This window comes from Tupaia chinensis, unplaced genomic scaffold, assembly GCF_000334495.1.
Source record: "Tupaia chinensis unplaced genomic scaffold, TupChi_1.0 Scaffold000248_2, whole genome shotgun sequence".
Lineage (NCBI taxonomy): Eukaryota > Metazoa > Chordata > Mammalia > Scandentia > Tupaiidae > Tupaia > Tupaia belangeri.
The window spans coordinates 3,348,618-3,364,699 of NW_006159727.1; the positions used below are offsets into that span (position 1 = coordinate 3,348,618).

General features: G+C 39.5%; 1 protein-coding gene and 1 pseudogene across 1 annotated transcript in view; one reads left to right on the plus strand and one right to left on the minus strand.

The window, feature by feature from the left end:
- Positions 1 to 16,082, minus strand: part of SYTL5 (synaptotagmin like 5) — a 249,156-nt gene that overhangs the window by 182,128 nt on the left and 50,946 nt on the right. The gene's annotated exons all lie outside the window — the stretch shown is intronic.
- LOC102503214 (60S ribosomal protein L5 pseudogene) lies at positions 12,172 to 13,120 on the plus strand (annotated as a pseudogene).

The following is a 16,082-nucleotide window of genomic DNA, read 5'->3' on the forward strand; positions in this document are numbered from 1 at the left end:
CCATTATGCTAACTGCTGGTCCCAAACTAAGAGGTTTTTTTGAAAAGACAAATATGGGAACCAGCAGTTAGCATAATGGCTATGTCACTGGACTCCCACGTAGTCGACCGCGGTTCGCGTCCCGGACCCGGTGGCTTAAATCTCGCCAGGCACGTGTGCGTACGTGCCGAAGATCCCGAGAGGAGAATGGAGGAGAAGGGATTGCGGCGTGACCATCCCCCCTGGGGGGTGATTTCTCGCTTTCTGTCTCTATGTCTCTCTCTGTCTGTCTGGTGAACGCACGTGCCCTATAGCGAAAAAAAAAAAAAACTCTCCAAAAAAAAGAAAAGACAAACATGACAAACCTTCAGCTACAATAATTAAGAAAAAAAGAGAACACTAAAAAAAAATAAAAATGAAAGAGAAAGCACTACAACTGAAGTCACAGAAATAAAAAGGATTATATGAGATTAATATGAGCAATTATATATGAAAAAACTGAATACACTAGAAAAAAAGGATCATTTCCTAGAAACATTCAAATTACCCAGATTAGATTATGACAAAATAGAAAATTCTTTTTTTAAAGGTTTTTGCCATAGAGTGTGTGTGCTCACCAGAGAGAGACAGAGACAGTGACAAGGAAAGTGAAAAATCACACCTCCCCCAAGCTACCAGGGGAAATGGCCATGCTGCAATCCCTTCTCCTTCATTCTCCTCCTGGGATTTTGGGCAAACACACACACATGCACACACAGACACGTGTGTGTGCGCACACACACACACACACACATACCTGGTGTGATTTTCAAGCTGCCAGGTCCAAGACTCAAAAGATGGTTGGCCATGTGAAAGTCTAACACCTTAACCACTACACCATCTGCTGGTCCCGAAACAGATAATCTTAACCAACCTATAATGAGTAAAGAGACTGAATCAATAATAAAAAAGTTCCAACAACAATCAAAAAGCCCAAGACCTTCACTGGTGAATACTACCAAATATTTGAAGAAAAATTAACACTAATCCTTCTCAAACTTTTCCTAAAACTTGAATAGGAAGGAACACTAACCAATTCATTTTATGAAAGCAGCATTACCCTGATACCAAACCAAGACAAGGACAGCTCAAGGAAAGAAAAACTGCAGGCCAAAATCCCTGAGGAGCATAGATACAAAAATCCGCAACATCATACTAGCAAACCAAATCAACAATATATTAAAAAGATCATTCACCATGATCGAGTGGGATTTATCCCTACTATGCAAGAGTAGTTCAACATATGCAAATAAAGAAATATGATACACCACATGTCTAACTAAGTTAATTCGAACTACTATAACAAAATGACATAAAATAGGTGACTTATAAACAACAGAATTTTACTTTTCACAGTTTTGGAGGCTAAGTGCAAGATTAAGGCACCAGCAGATTTGTTATCTAGTGAGGGTCTGCTCCTTGGTTCATAGTGGATGCCTTTTAGCTATGTCCTCCCATGGTGAAAGGGATGGGGGTGAGGGATGGGTCTTTCTCTGACCTCTTTTTATGAAGTCACTAATCCCCTTTATGAGGGTTCTGCCTTAATGACCTAATCACCTCTGAAAAGGCCCACCTCCTTACACTATCATCCTGGATGATTAAATTTCAACATGTAAATCTGAGGATGATATAGACATTCAAACCATAGCATCACATTAACAGAACAAAAGATAAAAATCACATGATCAGGGACAGCCGGTGACATGGTGGTTAAGATAGCTGAGTCCCACATGGTCAACTATGCGGATTGAGTCCCATACCCAGTGGCTTGGAAAACTCTCTGGGCACTTGTGCGTGCATGCCAAAAATCCTAAGAAGAGAATGGAGGAGAAACGACTGTGCCATGGCCATCCCTCTTCAGGGTGTTTTCTGACTTTTCCCCCCTCTCTCTATCTCTCCGGTGAATGTGCATGCCCTATAGTAAATTAAAAAGAAATCACACGATCATCTCAATGGATGCAGAAAAAGCATTTGACAGAATTCAACACCTTTCATAATAGAAATTCTCAATAAACTGGTAATAGAGAAAAATTACCTCAACATAACAACAACATATACAGAAAGCCTATAACTATCATTGTAACCAGTGGTGAAAAACTGAAAGCTTTTCCTCTAAGATCAAGAACAAAGCAATGATGCCCATTCTTCACCACTTTGATTCAACATAGTACTAGCATTCTAGCCAGATCAACTGGGCACAAAAAATAAAGAAAGACTTTCAATTGGAAAAGGAAGACGTAAAAATATCTCTGCTTAGTCATGCCACAATACTTTTTCTTCCATTTCTCTATTCCATCAGAATTTTGTATGCATTGCATGCACAAACCAGAGTGTTTTTCAAGGCATCAGGACTGTCATTTGAATCGCACTGTTATTTGGCCCTGTGGGATCTAGCTCCCTATGCACAGGGTTTAATTGCTGTGCTATGGGGTCAGTCCTATTAAAACACTTTTGATAGTATCTCTTCCTAACCATAACTTATATTTTTTTCTTTCTATTAATACATATGATACAAAGATCATCAATGAAATGAATCTATTTATTTACCTAGGCTTTTAGCAGATCTGATGTCGGTAATATGAAGGCAAAATATTGATATGATCAATCCAGTTGTACTATTCGGAAATCTGGGATCGATTCTTCTTGGATTTCACACATTCCCTTACCAACTAACCACTAAGTCCTGTAAATCTTCTCTCCTATATAGCTTTAAAATTGCTCCCTTTCTCTTTATTTCCAAGCTGTAAGGCTGGGAGTTTAGCATTTATTTCTATATTTAAGCAGATATGCAGTAAGAAGCTCAAAAAACAAGGCCAAACAGTGGTGCAGTAGTAAAGCACGATGCTGTGCAGGACTGATCCACATGGGAGGGTTTGGGGTTTGTATATTGAGACCTACCTGGTATGCCAGGTATGTGTATGCCCATGACCCAGGACTAGCTGAAGCTGGGTGTGCATTCAACATTAAGACCCGATGGATCTGGGTCCTTTCAGTCAAGTATAGAGCCACCAAACAAAGCAACACATTGGTATAAACAGGTGGAGCTGTTTCTCTCTCTCCCTCATGAAGGAGATAAATAAACGAATTCTTTAAAAAAGAATTTAAGAATACTAGGCCTCTGATATGCCTTTTTCCTTTGGTACATATTGATGAACTAAAATGCATTAAACTTTTCATTAGTCAAAATTACTTTTCCTTTACTTTGTGACGCCAGAATTTGTTTTTATTCTTTGAAAGTCTTTCTTTTAAGATCAGATCAATTTTCACCTATTCCATTTCTTCCATAGTTATTGTTCTACTCAGACGCCTTCAGAGTCAATTTAATAACTGCTGTAAAAGTAAAATCAGAGTACATATTAGATGAATAACATTGATCATATGCCCCATTTATTAAACAACTGAAAAACTTCAATATACTTCCAAAGGAACACACACTTAGGTGTGTTTGCAAACATCTTTATACTTTCATGGTCTAAAAAGTTCTCATAAAAAGTACTAACTTAATATGCTCAAAAGTCTATATCTCATATATCTTAAATTACTATCTTTGTAAGAATAAGCATTTCTATATGACAACCAACTCAATATGCATCACACAGTAAAGGTAATTTCAATCAAGTATAGAGCCACCAAAAAAAGCAACACATTGGTATGAATTTTTAAGTAGGAAAGCATTGCGTATCTCCTGGTTATAAATGGAATACCAAGTACAGGTTCTGATGACTAAAAGCAGACAAAAACGCTTCAGAAGAGTACAAGTAAATGAAGATCCATTCTGCTTTATATAGTTAGTATTTGTGAGGGTTAGTTTTATGTGTCAACTTGACTAGATTAAGGAATATATAGTGAACTAGTAAGACATTATTCCAGGGTGTCTGTGAGAGTGTTTCTGGAGAAGACTGGTGTGTGACTCAGTGGACTAAGTGGGAGAGAGCCATCCTTAATCTGAGCATACACCATCCAGTCAGCTAGGGGCCTGGATACAACAACAACAACAACAAAAGGACAGAAGAAAGGTGATTTCCTCTTTCTCTCTTGGAGTTGGGACACTTCTGCCCTTGGACAACAGAATGGCAGGCTCTCCAGCCTTTGGGCTCCAGGACTTACAGCAGCAGTTCTTCTATACCCCATCCAACTCCTGCATTATCAGGCCTTCAGCCTCAGGCTGAGAATGACACCATCAGCTTTCCTGGTTCTGAGGTTTTCAGAGTTGGTCTGAGTCACACTGCCAGAATCCCAGGGTCTTTAACTTGCAGGTGGCCTGTCGTGAGACTTCACAGCCTCCATAATTGTGTGGGCACATTCACCTAATAAATCCTCTCTCTTTTACCTATATATCTCTATCTGACTATACATAAATATCCTATTGGTTATAGTTCTCTGGAAAACCCTGACTAATATAGCATACCTCAAAGGTAGTGATTCAAGTATGAGTTATAAATGGTATTTAAGAATCTTCCTGCCTAAAACAGCTCTCCTTAAAATACTTTGAGCAAATAATTATTCCTTAAAATATATATTCACAGTAGAATGACATCTTTTATATTGGTTAGATTTTCTCTGAGTAAGAAATCAAGTGTAGGAACTTTTATTTTGTTAGCAGAAAGGGTCTCACCAGCATACAACCTGTTTAAAAGTAAGAGGACATTCAAAGATAAAATTGGTATTTCTTTAGGGAGAAAGATTAAAGGCAAGTGAAAAATACCCATAACTCAAGCTGTTAAGAGAAATGTTTTAAGTTTTTATAAAGCTCCAACTTGATTCTAATAGAAGCCTTTGAATATTTAAATAGGCATTAATTGAAGATGCCTTTTTTTTTTTTTTGTAGAGGATTTTTTGCTATACGGCGTGTGCGCTCGCCAGACAGACAGAGAGAGACAGAGAAACAGAAAGCAAGAAATCACCCCCCAGGGGGGATGGTCATGCCGCAATCCCTTCTCCTCCATTCTCCTCTCAGGATCTTGGGCATGCATGCACACGCGCCCGGCGTGAGTTTTAAGCCACCGGGTCCAGGATGCGAACCACAGTCGGCTACGTGGGAGTCCAGCGACATAGCCATTATGCTAACTGCTGGTTCCCGATTGAAGATGTCTTTAAAACTGGAAAAGAGAGGGCCAGCAGGTAGCATGGTGGTTAAGGTGCTGAACTTCGACATGGTCAACCGTCGTTTGAGTACTAGACCTTGGGCGCACACGTGTGTGTGTGTGTGTGTGTGTGTGTGTGTGTGTGTGTTGGCCCAAAAATCCCAGGAGAAGAATGAGGAAAAGGGACTGTAGCATGGCCATTCCCCTGGGGGGGGTGGATTACTCACTTTCCCTCTGTCTTTCTCTGGAGAGAACACTTGCCTAATGGCAAAAAACTAAAATATAGATAATTTTTTTAAAATTGAAAAATGGTTGGGAGCATAAATAGTCCAAAACAGCAAAGGATATAAATCAACACTTATATTTTTCTTTTTTTTACAATAGATTTTTTTTTTCTAATGATGAGTACTTTAGACCAGCCACTACATTGACTTCCATGCCCTAAACCACCATCTATATGACAGAGGGGCCCAGGCTGCAATTAAAACCTTTCCATTATTCACATGTAATTACGATATTAAATAGCACAGAATAAATTATAAGCTAAGCACTACATTTCTTTTATAAAGTTGAACTCAGGATAATTCCAGGCGCAACTGTAGAGGCAAAATGTTTGCTTCTCATTCCCATTTATTACTATTTCTTCCCTGGTGCTCAGTAACCTTCCCTCATTATAGTGATCACTGTTTATTTTAACCTTTTTCAGTTCTATCTCGTACCTGTTCTGCCCAGGTCTTATGGGAGTCTAAAAAATTAAGATGATTAAGAGGCTGAATTATTAATGGCATAATGGGTTACTCTTTCTAGATTTATCAATGAGAAATTCTTTGGGTGGCAAGTAACAGCAATATCAACACAACAATTATAATAAACTACAGTAATATAAATCACTGGAGGTAGAGAAACATCAGGTTGGTTTGATGGCTCACCTATGTCACCAAGGACCTAGGCTCTTTCTACTGTTTTAAGTTTGACCATACTTAGCACAGGGCATTTGATTCTTTCACTGGTTACCTCATGGTTTCAAGATGGATTTCCCATCTCCAAGCATCATGGTAAGAGAATAACATTCAAAGGTAAACTTTAATAGAAATTAAAGAGACGTATCTTTCACATATCATGTTCCTTTTATTAGAAGTTACAAATGTTCCATGAAGCCCCAGAATTATTTCCCTTATATTTGACTGGCAAGGAAGAATGAGAAAGTGAGTTTCAGGGTAGGATATACCCATGAGGGTAAGAAATATCCTTTCAGCTGAAAATATAAAATTAAATGAAACCATAGAGAAAGAGATCTAGAACTCTGTATCTGTACTTGAACTGACAGGGTTATTTGGTACCTTGATTTAGCTAGAAAATCTACAAAAACACCAGGAAAAGAAATAAGAGATGGAGTGACAACAGAGAGAAAAATTAAGGTTTTCAATTTAAGATGTTAGCAAATAAATAAATAGTTCATTTTATTCAATTTCACAACAACTGTTGCAGGTGGCTATTATTATCCTTACTCACAGTAAGGAAAATAGATACCTAACAAATAACTATCTTGATAAAGATTACCTAATGGGAAAATCAGAATCTACAGCAAAATCTCTCTGCCAAATCTATGCACTTTCGATATCTTCTACCAAGCATAGAAAAAGTAACCAGTTACACATACCCCAAATAGGTATATTCTTTTTATTTATTTTTGGAGAGATTTTCACTATAGGGCGCATGCACTCACCAGACAGACAGAGAGAGACATAGAGACAGAAAGCGAGAAATCACCCCCCAGGGGGGATGGTCACGCCGCAATCCCTTCTCCTCCATTCTCCTCTCGGGATCTTGGGCACGCACGCACACGTGCCCGGCGTGAGTTTTTAAGCCACCGGGTCCAGGACACGAACCGCGGTCGACTACGTGGGAGTCCAGCAACACAGCCATTACGCTAACTGCTGGTTCCCAATAGGTATATTCTTCAGAAGTGTTTGTTAAAATGCTATCAGCTCAGGTCCAGCAGGTGGTGATTAAGGCACTGGACTCCCCCACATGGCTGACCATGGTTTGAGTCCCAATCCTGGTGGTTTAAAAATCATGCTAGGTGTGTGTGCATGTATGCCCAACATCCCAGGAGGAAAATAGAGGGGAAGGGATTTCAGAGTGGCCATCCCCCCTGAGGATGTGATTTCTCACTTTCCCTCTCACTGTCTCTCTGTCCCTCTCCAGTGAGTGCATGCACCATATGGCTAAAACAAAACAAAACAAAATACTATCAGTTCTCTAATGGAAATAAGAAATGTCATCTGATGCATGGGAATGTTCACAAAGAAATCACTGAATGAAGCTAACTGATGAGAGACTATGAAGAAAAAGGTGAACTTTGTAATAGGAATTCAGTCAGTTTAGCACCTGAGACATGAGAAAGAAAAATAAGGACAGTGAAGGAAAGGCGAGTTTAAGGAGAAGGAATAGAAAAGAGAAGGAAGTGAAGCAGGAGAGGGACTAGGGCAGTGGCATAATGAAGACAGGACTGGTTGGGCAGGAAAGTAGTCATTATCTAGAAAATACTAAGATGAAAAGCTACTTTTGGCAGAATAGCTTGTGTTGCAATAACTGAGAAGGAATACTGGGTTGTCGGGAAAGTCACGACATATTTCTGTATAGAAAAATACATCATGACTTTCTTGACGCCTCAATAATTTGAAGTAAGAGAAAAGAAACCAATTTTCTATGCATAAAATAGATTCTTCCCCATTGTCTATCTTCTGAGACCAATCCTAACAGCCCAGATATCACAGATATTCAAGTCTGTGAGGACCTTCCCAGTTGAATTTGCTACTCTCTTCCCACATCTAATTATTATTAAGTACTGTTACTACTGACATTACTCCTCCAGGGACAATCATTTCACCTCTGCCCATTATCCTTTAACTGATTCCATGGTTCAAGCATTTCCCCTGCCTTTACCACTTTAATTTGTAAACTTTAATATCCTTGATTTTAATCTTTTCCTGTTTACAGTTCTCAGCACTAATACCAGCAATGATCTCATTCTAGCCATGATTTGTTATGCTTCTGATTTTGTCTTTCAGCCAATTCTCATTTACTCCTTAATGCAATGCAAATTGATATCTCCTAATAACAGGTTTGCTGATGTGAACTCAGGAGGTAAAAATTAATTTATTGTTAGACTAAGTAAACATACCACAACAGGATGTAGATGGGATTTTAAGGCCCAAGGTTGAAGACACGCTCCAAGTCTCAGTTCACTGAGTCCCCAGGAGCTAGCAACAGTGGTGGCCAGGCTCTTCCCCTCAGGCCCACTAAAGAGTGCCAGAATGGTAGGACTCATATCATCAACAAACACCTCCCTGCTTCCCCAGTCAACAGTGGAGTAATACACAGAAGAGAGAATGGTTATGAGGCTCTTGGGGAGTGCTCATGAAGACAGATTATTCCTTCCCCTCCCAGTGGAGAGGAAATAATGCTCTGAAATGAAATGATCCTTTCTAGGAATACACATAAGATGAGAGTAATGGAATCTAGCTAAGATGTCATAAAGGTTGTAACCCAACTTTGAGGAGGGAATTTTGACCCAGTTGGAGGACAATTAACTGGCAAAAAAATAAAGCCACATCATATTTTTAGTCTTGTTAAATTAAAAACTTCCAATAAACTGGTTCCATGACCTAAAAGGATAAAGTTTAAAACCATATTATCTATAGTTACTTCACTTATAGTTCTTTAAAACACAAAATTACCTAAGTCTCTGCTTCACTTCAACTCATACCATAAATAACACAATTCAATGTGTTGAAACAATTCCACATTTGTAAACTTAAGAGTATCCAAAAGCTTTGCTTTGAAATCAAGTTACCATCTATTTAATTCTTGTTATATAAAGTTGCACCTTCATTTGAAGTTAGTTTAATTCAGTTCTCACAAGGGTAAACCCTGAGACAAGGACTTGAGGATAGATAAGTATTTGTTAGATAATCCAAGGTGAGGCAGAGAAAGGAGGAAAGGAAATCAAATGCATGTTGTTGTTGTGGGCAAATGGAATTTAGCCTCTTTGGGGATACTATGAGGAACTGCAAGAAACATATCCCAAAATTATATCACCAACATTTGCAGCTGTTGAGCTATTAATCTACCTAATCCTCTACACCACTGGTTAAGGGCTCTCCCTGAGAGCCTTAATTTACGTTCAGTTATGCCTGTATTATGGTTTGGATAATGGTTTGTCCTCCAAAGGTTTATGTTTTTGAAAGTGGATATCCCCAAAAATTCATATGTTGAGACTTGATTGCATTGTAAAGGTGTTAAGTGAAATCTTAATCCCTGGGACCAGCAGGTGGCATGATGGTTAAGGTGCTGAACTCTCACATGACTGAATGCAGTTTGAGTCCCTGACCCAGTAGCTTTCTCTCTCTCTCTCTCTCTCTCTCGTGCATGCCCTGTAGCAAATTAAAAAATAATGATAATGATAAATAAAATAATTATTTTTTAAAAAAAGAAAGAAAACTTAATGATGCCTTCATGTTGAACCAGGATGAGACCATTGGGAGTGATAATTTCATTAGGGCGGGGCCCCTATGACAGAGTTCTGGTGATTACAGAACCACAAGGAATAAGACACACAAAAAGTTATGGACAACCACACTCTTCAAGATCCTGCCCTCTAAAAGCAGTGAAAATAGTTATGGATGCTGAAGACAGTGTGGAACGGGGGATGGGGGTGGGGGGCAGGAGAAGGGAAGAGTATAGCAAGAGAACAAATAGAGAGGCATGGCATTAGTGGGACACAGAAATGGTTTATTACCTGTTGATGATGACATGAATAGTTTTCTCAACTGGACTGGTCTGAGAAGTATTTTACGTTGGGTAAATTCTTTGTACAAGCCAAATATATAGTGATTGAATGTTTAAAAAAATAATGAGAATAAATAATAATAATCTGAAAAAAACAATGAAAAGCTATTTGATGATAATGATGTGGATAGTAATGTCTTGACTGATATGCATGGTAATTGTGCTGGAAAAAGAAATGTAATAAACTGTAAAGATATATGTGATTCAATGTAATATAAACAAGATAATGATAATAATAAATAAAATTTTAAAAAAATATCCTGCCCTCCACCACGTTGTAGTCTCACCAGAAGTTGGAACCTGGACCTTCAAAACTGTGAACTGAGTAAACCTATTTTATTTATAAAATCACCCAGGCTCAGGTATTTCTGTTAGTTATGCAATAGCAGGCTATTTTTTGACATAGGTGAGTAGGAATATGTTACTACAGATATCTAAAAATGTGAAAATGGGTTTGGAACTGTATAGTGGGCAAAAAGGAGAAAGCTAGAAAATACCTAGATTCTTGTGGAAGTTTACAAGAACAGTTTAGAAATGGAATTGAAACCTTTCAGAGATTGGTTAAATGGGGATGACCAGAAAAGTGACAGCAATGCGGATAGTAAAGGCCATTGTGAGGAGCTTTCAAAGGAAAATGAGAAATATTTTATTGGAAATTAGAGAAAAGGTCATCCGTATTACACCATAACTTTATTATATTATAACTAAGAATTTCGCTGCAGAAATATTTGCTAAGGGTTTGTTGTGTTTTTAATTTAAGAGTTGTGAAGGTCTGGCAAATGAAATTTAAGGCAAAAATATAGAAGAAATTGCGTGATTATTATTAATTGTATTTAGTGAAATGAGAGAGGAATGAAATGATTTAAAAATACACCTTATTAAAAAGAGAAGCAGGATGAAAAATATTTGGAATATTTTCAGCCTTGTCATGTGGCAAAGAATGAAAAAGAATCTCGGCAGGTATAAATGTGGCCCAAAGACTGCTTGCTAAAGAGATTAGCAAAGCTAGAAGACATCCAGGTGATAAATGTCAAGGAAATGGGAGAAAAGCATTACCCTTCCCATCCTAAGCACAGAGGCCTAGGAGAGAATGGTTTTAGGAGATTGACAAAGGGACTGGCTCATTATCCTGAGCCATCCTGGGGCTCTACTCTCCACATCCCAGAAGAATGTTGCTCAGCCCTGGCTGTGTTTCAAGAAGCCCCAGCTGGAGCTCAACCTGCCTTTACAGCTGGTGCTCCGTCCTCTGTTCCAGAAGGTGCAAGTAGCAGACACTGGTGGAACATATGTAGAGGTAATTATTCAGGCTCACAGAATTCAAGAGTGTGGACACCCATACTGATATCTCAAAGAATGCACTGAAAAGCCTGGGAGTTTAGACAGAAACTTGCTGCAAGAGTGGAGCCACCTCAGAGAGCTTCCACTAGAGCAAAGTCAAGTGCAAAATTGTTGTCAGAGTAAAGAGTACCCACCAGAAGGGTTCCTGCTTAGTCAAGCTGCAGGGGTCTTAGTACCCTGAACTGTGGAGTTATCAACATGCAGCACCAGCCTGAGAGAACTGCAGAGAGGAGACCAGTGAACCATGAACAGAAGCCAACAGGGTCAAGGGTACAGGACTAGCTGAAAGAACTGCTTTGGGGATTCAACTACCTCAATACATTCAGGATGCAGCACAGGGAGGTTTAATATCTAATATCTCCCCATTTGGGTTCCACACTTATTTTGGGGTCTATTATTCCTTTCTTCTGGTGAAATGGAAATTTCTACCCTACAAGTAGTTGGGGAGCATGGAACTTATTTTGAATTCATAGGCTCATGGCTGGAAGGCATTTGCCTGAGTGTCAGAGTGGGACTCTGGACTTGGACTTGTGAGTTAGTTTTCTGGGATCATTGAGATGATTTTGTATGGGAGAAAGACATGAACCTTGGGGGCCAAGGATAGGATATCATGGTTTGGATGGCTTGTCCCCTAAAGGTTTATGTTTTTGAATTTGGACGTCCCCCAGAAATTCGAGTTGGAACTTGATTGCATTATAAAGGCATTAAATGAAAACTTAATACCTTCATGGTGTCCCTGAGTGTGACAGTCTTATTAAGGTGGGGTCCCTGTGACTGAGTTCTGGTGGGTATGTAAGCAGAGGGAATAAGATACATGAAAACATGTGGATAGTGGGTAGTGCTTGTGGGCCTGCAGGTCGGCCACAGCCGTGGGTCTCTGTTCCGCAGGATGGGATTTGTTAAAGTTGTCAAGAATAAGGCCTACTTTAAGAGATACCAAGTGAAATTTAGAAGACGACGAGAGGATAAAACTGATTACTATACTTGGAAACGCTTGGTGATCCAGGATAAAAATAAGTACAACACACCCAAATACAGGATGATAGTTCGTGTAACTAACAGAGATATCATTTGTCCGATTGCTTATGCCCGTATAGAAGGGGATATGATAGTCTGCGCAGCTCATGCACACGAACTACCAAAATACGGTGTGAAGGTTGGCCTGAGAAATGATGCCGCAGCATATTGTACTGGCCTGCTGCTGGCCCGCAGGCTTCTCAATAGGTTTGGCATGGACAAGATCTATGAAGGTCAAGTGGAAGTGACCAGAGATGAGTACAATGTAGAAAGCATCGATGGTCAACCTGGTGCCTTCACCTGCTATTTTGATGCAGGCCTTGCCAGAACTACCACTGGCAATAAAGCTTTTGGGGCCCTGAAGAGAGCAGTGGATGGAGGCTTATCTATCTATCCCTCACAGTACCAAAAAATTCCCTGGTTATGATTCTAAAAGCAAGGAGTTTAATGCAGAAGTCCATTGGAAGCACATCATGGGCCAGAACGCTGCAGACTACATGCATAACCTAATGGAAGAAGATAAAGATGCTTATAAGAAACATTTTTCTCAGTACATAAAGAACAATGTAACTTCAGACATGATGGAGGAAATGTAGGAGAAAGCTCACACTGCTCTACGAGAGAACCTAGTCTATGAAAAGAAGCCCAAGAAAGAAGTTAAAAAGAAGAGGTGGAATCATCTCAAGATATCCCTTGCCCAGGAGAAAGATTGGGTAGCCCAGATGAAGCAAGCTTCCTCAGAGTTAAGGAGCGGGATGCTGAGAGCTAAACCAAACAATTTTCTATGACTTTATTCAAGATAAAAGATAATAAACTACAACAAAGCAAACACACACACACACACACACACACACACACACATACACAAAAACATGGATAGCCACTCTGCTCAAGTCTGTCTTCACCTCAAAAATTATGTGTTGGAAACCATTTAAAATTACATAATAAAATCTTTATATTAAAAAAACAGCCTGCCCTCTGTCATGTTGTATCCCTCAGAATACAACAGAACTTGGACCACGGACTTTGGACCTCCAAACTGTGAGCTGAACAGACTTCTATTGCTTTATAAGATTATCCACCACCAGATATGTCTGTTAGCAATGTGATAACAGACTAAGACATCCTGCATTCATGGAATAACCCTCCATTTTTTGTACCACTGTCCACAAGACAGGGGTCTCTGGGAAATGCAGGGGACTCTCCTCTACGAGTAAATAAACATTAAGTGTGGAGGAGTTGGGGCAACTTTGTGGTATGTTGTAAACCCTGGCACAGAGGTTTAAGTGATTTTTGCTTTACATAGTCCCCTGCAGATGTAATCAATTTAAGTATATCATTAATTGCACTGCCATCTTCATACAATAAAGATGTCATCAATTATTGTCAAGTGCTAAAGATCATATTTTAATCAAAATAATCCCCAGTCTATTTTCCAGAAAAATATTTTCCAACATGCGTATCTTTTCTGAAACAGGCAGACCTGAGATAGACTTTTAAATACTGGAAATACATAGGATAGGGAGAGACACAATTTGGTTACGGCTTAGCCCAGGGCCACAAACAACTCATAACTCATCAAACGACAATACTCCAAAATTCCTCAACTGTGTCAGGCCATGGGGACTTTCTTAGACTTTGACCTGAAAGGCTTCTACTACTTATAAGGGATATTTATAAACCAATAAAAAGTTCCAGGAAAGCTGGGAATAACTGTAGAGGAAAACTATCTAGATCAGTGCTTTCAGAACTATTCCCAGAGGGCCATGGAAAAGGGTGTATTGGGACTCCTCCCTGCTTCACCCGCTATGAATGTTGTTTGTTTAGTTTAGGCTTCTGTGTAAGAAGAAGAACACTGACCGAAGTCCCTCAATATACAAATAAAGAAATATAGACTGGGAGCTAAGTAACTGATTAAAGACTATGTTGTCAGAATCAGAGCTAGGACCAGGAATCTGACTTCTAAGTAATGATGACTCCCTTGACCTTAATCAGGCTTCTCTAAGTCCCTTTCTCAAGGAGGATCTTGAGTTTCCCTCTCTGTCCTCAGATAATTCAGTTTGAGCAAGAATCCTACTAAGGGGGATGGCAGGTGGCATGGTGGTTGAGGTTCTGGACTCCCACATGGCCGACCATGGTTCAAGTGCTGGACCTGGTGGTTTGCTTTCTCTCTTTCTCTCTCTCTCTCTCTTTCCGTCATCAAATTAAAAAATAGTAATAAATAAATAAAATTAAATAAATGATTCTTTAAAAAAAATCCTACTAAGTCAGTTTAGAGACAATCATCCAGGTTGATCTGTTTAACTTCAAATGACTGGATTTTGTCCTTTTTAATGACTGCATAGAATTCAAATGTGTGTGTACTATGTGTGTGTGTGTACCACATGTGTGTATGTGTGTGCATGTATATCCCACAATTTCTTTCATTGATTTCTCCATTCATCTGTTAATAAACACTTAGGTTGCAAAAATTAATTTTTAAAAAAGCAAATCCTTCATGTTTGGTATCTGATCACCCTGGCCTACCTTAGCAAGAATCCTGTTGAGGGGCCAGCAGATGGTGTGGTGGTTAAGGTGCTAGACTCCCAAATGGCCAACCACAATTCAAGTCCCAGACCTAGTGGCTTGCTTTCTCACTTTCCCTCTCTTTGTCTCTCTCTGGTGAGGGCATGTGCAAATTAAAAAAAAAAAGAAGAAGAAGAATCCTCTTGAATCAAGCTAGCAAGAATCATCCTTACCTTAAGATTCTTTTCAGTAATTTGCTATCCACTGATCCATACCAACTGCTATACACCCTACTATAAACTCCCACATGTTCTTATTGATAACAGAGTAGAACCCAATCACTCTCTCCAACTGCCAGACCCCATTGCAGTGGTCACTACACCTGTCTCAATAGTCTCCTCTTGAATAAAGTTGTGCTTCTTATCTTTAAAAAGTGTCACTGCACATGTTTTCCTTAACAGTTCTGATGCTGTTAACACAGATGGGATCAGATTCCCCATTGAATCCTCAGTCACATCACTCAGGACCCCAAATGCATATCTTTGAATTCTTTGTTTTCACTTTGATTAATCAAGGACCCACTGGTGAGCCCAACTCCTCAACAAATGATCTGAACAAATGTCTGTTGAAACTAGTAAAGACAGATTTTGATTCTTAAGATTTTGAGTATACTCTAGAAACTGGATTAGTCCCAGGAAAGGAGAGGCTAGTTTAAAGCCCTAGGATTTCCAGTTTAATGAGGCTAATAACTGTAAGGAACAGAAGCTGAGTTAGAGTCCCAAGTTTCTTTGTGTACAAGTGTAGAGGCGCCATTAGCTAAGAGCATAGGAGCTTCTCAGTCACCTGAAATCTGCTTCTTAAACTTCTTCTTAAACCCCTTCTTGTTGGCATGGTTTTACTAAGGATAATTTGGAACTTAAAAATTTTTCTTTTGAGAGGTTTTTTCACTATAGGGCGCGTGCACTCGCCAGACAGACAGAGAGAGACAGAGAGACAGAAAGCGAGAAATCACCCCCCTAGGGGGGATGGTCACGCCGCAATCCCTTCTCCTCCATTCTCCTCTCGGGATCTTGGGCACGCACGCACACGTGCCCGGCGTGAGTTTTAAGCCACCGGGTCCGGGATGCGAACCACGGTCGACTACGTGGGAATCCAGCGACATAGCCATTACGCTAACTGCTGGTTCCCTTAAAAAATTTTTTAACATGTGAAATTCTTTTTTTTTAAAGAATTATTGGGAACCAGCAGTTAGTGTAAAGGCTATAG